This window comes from Clupea harengus, chromosome 2 (assembly GCF_900700415.2).
Source record: "Clupea harengus chromosome 2, Ch_v2.0.2, whole genome shotgun sequence".
In the NCBI taxonomy this organism is placed as follows: domain Eukaryota; kingdom Metazoa; phylum Chordata; class Actinopteri; order Clupeiformes; family Clupeidae; genus Clupea; species Clupea harengus.
The window spans coordinates 9410233-9413636 of NC_045153.1; the positions used below are offsets into that span (position 1 = coordinate 9410233).

General features: G+C 43.8%; 2 non-coding genes across 2 annotated transcripts; both read right to left on the reverse strand.

The window, feature by feature from the left end:
* Positions 1–681: 681 nt before the first annotated feature.
* LOC116218809 lies at positions 682–808 on the reverse strand. Its single transcript, XR_004163043.1, has one exon. It is a non-coding gene; the product is annotated as a small nucleolar RNA ACA64 (small nucleolar RNA).
* Positions 809–1001: 193 nt separating this feature from the next.
* LOC116218800 lies at positions 1002–1129 on the reverse strand. The gene has a single exon (XR_004163040.1). It is a non-coding gene; the product is annotated as a small nucleolar RNA ACA64 (small nucleolar RNA).
* Positions 1130–3404: the final 2275 nt, after the last annotated feature.

The window sequence follows — 3404 nt, forward strand, 5'->3', positions numbered from 1 at the left end:
CGTGTATTGAGTGGACTGGTCTGACAGTAACTCCCGGGCCACCTTTTTCCCCCAGTCCGCCCCTGTGTTCCACACTAATCATAGATTTATAATTTAAGTCACCAAACTCCAAGAATGCATGCTTAAATCACAACAGTACCAAGATCTTTCCAGGAACTTTTATCTTTATTCATTTAAAGACATATATTCCCTAAGAGATAAACCTCTTCATACAGGAGCAATTTATGTTTTTTATGTATACACACACAGAGGACTCAGCTGCTTTTCATACACTTACATGCACATGATCACAGATCAAAATGACCAGACAGATGAGAGGCAACAGCACAAAACACCCATACAACATGGCCGTGCCACCCGCCCATAGATTACACGAAAAGGGAATAGTTAAAAATGTCCATTTTGGCATGACACACTGAGTTTCTGAAAGGAAAAACACACCCTTCATTCTCAGTCCTCCTCCTCAAATGAGGCATCTGGCATGGGCTTAATGACAATTTCATCGTCTACCTCGACGCCTACTGCCATGGACTTCCTCCTCTCCAAAATTGAAGGAGTACATACTGGGCTGACATCCTAAAAGATCAATAACAAACATTTAGCCAGGCACAGTTTCCAGAAGAGGTTATTATAACAGCCATTCATATAACTATGCAACATACTAGCAGATGAGCATTACTTGAGTGTGGGCACATGGGTTTGATTGCACAGTCACATCGACTGGTAATAAGCTTTGATGAGCCACGTTACTGTCGGCACAGTTATCACGCCCTACTGACTGACACAATAGAGGTAATTTTCAGGCTGTGCCTTAAATGTATATTATGTATATGATATCAGTGCTGAAAGTGTTACCACAGTGTTTAGATGTGGGGAGAAAAACACAAAGTGGCAGAGTAAAACATGCAAACATCCAACGACATCGTGATCAGATAAGGACGTACATTACTACAAACGGATAGGTCTGCATCATCTAACATACTAGTAGATGAGCATTACTAGAGTGTGGGCACATGCGTTTGATTGCACAGTCACAGGGACTGGAAATAAGCTTTGATGCGCCACATTACTGTTGGCACAGGTATCTTCCCCCCACTGACTGATGCAGTGGGGGGGATTTTCAGTCTATGCCTCAAATTTATATTTACATAATATTAGTGCTAAAAGTGTTACCACAGTGTTTAGATGTGGGGAAATAAGATAATCATAACACACATTTAACCACTGCCAATTCACATGATCAACTGAAGTAGCTACAAGACCAAACTAAACCAAACTTACAAATCCATGGAAGTCGTAGTCGATGCCCTTTGCAGCGAGCCTCTTGCGCAGTTTGTCTCTCTGGCTGAAAAGCATGTCTCGAAGGCCCGCTGCACTACGCCAGAGAGGTTTTTGTGCAAACATGGCAGGGGGTCAGGAAAGGAGAGTGTGTGGGATCCAGAAGAGTCAATTTAGTTCAGTGCCAGTTATATATATGGGAACCAGTTTAGTTCCATTCATACAAGTGTTTGAGGAGTCAAATTATTTCAGTGCCAATCATATGAGCCGCCAGCTCCTATGCATTGGTGACACCACACACACACACACACACAAACACACACACACACACAGTTGTCAGGGCTTCTTGCGCAGTCTCCACCAATGTCTGCTGTTGGGTCTGTGGCAGCGCTCTGTGAGACGAGGCTCTCTGTGGTGTCTGGGGTGAGGACTGGATGAATCTCTCTCTCTCCACAAACTCACACACTGTATGCTGTTCTGTCTGTAAGTTCTGTAGCTTAACTGTCCGTCTCCCTGTTTCTCTGTCTCTCTCTCTCTCTCACTCTGTCTGTCCGTCCCTCCGTCGCTCTATCTGTCTCTCTCTCTCTCTGTCTCTCTCCACAAACTCACACAATGTATGCTGTCCTGTCTGTAGGTTCTGTAGCTTAACTTGTTCCGTCTCTCTCTCACTCTGTCTGTCCGTTGGTCTCTCTGTCTGTCTGTCTGTCTCTCTCTCTCTGTCTCTCACTCTGTCCCTCACTCTCTCTCTGTCTGTCTGTCTGTCTGTCTGTCTCTCTCTCACTCTGTCGGTCCGTCTCTCACTCTGCCTGTCCGTCTCTCACTCTGCCTGTCCATCTCTCACTCTCTCTCTCACAAACACATACACAATCTCTTTCTCTCTCCCTCACACACACACACAAACAAAAACACATACACTATCTCTTTCTCTCTCCCTCACACACAAACACACACACACACACACACATACACAACACACACATAAACACACACACACATAAACACACACCCTCTGTTAAGATCCCTGCGATCATTTTTCATTGTGATCGCTGTTTGTGTTCTGTTATGCCACGTGTTTTCCCCTGTTTGTTTATTTTTCGTCATGTGTTTGTTGTGTTTCTGTGATCAGGCCATGTGCGTTCTGTCATTGTCCGGAGACTCCGCCCTCTGCTACCTCCCGGTCTTTTTTGTCACTCATCTGTTCCCTATCATATCCCTGATTAATTGCCTGATTCGTTTCTCCTGTGTCGTGTTAATTCACCTTGTTGGTTTCACCTGTGTCTTGTTTCTGTTCCCCCCCTCTATATATAGTTCTGTCTTTCTGTATTTCCCTGTTGGATTGTAATTCATTGTCTGTGAGAATCTAGTCCTGAATCCTGCATTTTTCCAAGTACCTAGTATCGTATACGTTTTCAGATTTTTTGTTCTTCTGATCTTCTGTGTTTTTGCCTTTGGAGTTCTGTTTGCCTGTTATCTCATTGGACTTTCTGATTTTTGCTCTACTGTGTTTTTCCCTTTTGGAATTGTGTTTTTGTTCTGTTTTTGAAGGAAATGAATCCACTACTGTTTTTTGCAACCTGCGATCTGCGATTGGGTCCTTGCTGTGAGAAAGCCTAACACCCTCTCTCTCACAAAAACACATACACTAACTCTTTGTCTCGGTCTCAAACACACAAACATGTATCCAAGTATGACTGCTTATTAGTTGCATTTATTCATTCTGTTATTTTTGTACACAGCTACACACCACCCCCTTTTCCCTTCCAAAGCTATGCCACCTCCTTACCATTTCTGACCTCCGACCCCAACATTTCAGGCCTTCTCGTTCCACACCCCGAGCTCCAATCTGTAATTGTGTAATTTGGGGATCTAACGGGCTAGGAGATGTGGTGCAAGCAACTCCATGCACACGGCAGACTCAGAGATGATTCTGATCACCACAACGCCTTCAGTGGCTTTCTTATCTTTCCTCCCAGATGGGATACATTGACTAATTACAATGAGGAACTAAAGATCAAGACCCACAAAATCAGCTCTCAGTCATATGAACACAAAGGACATATATCTTACAAAATAGCCAACTGAGTCTTATAAAGAGGGTGTCTACAGACTGGACCTCAGAAACCACT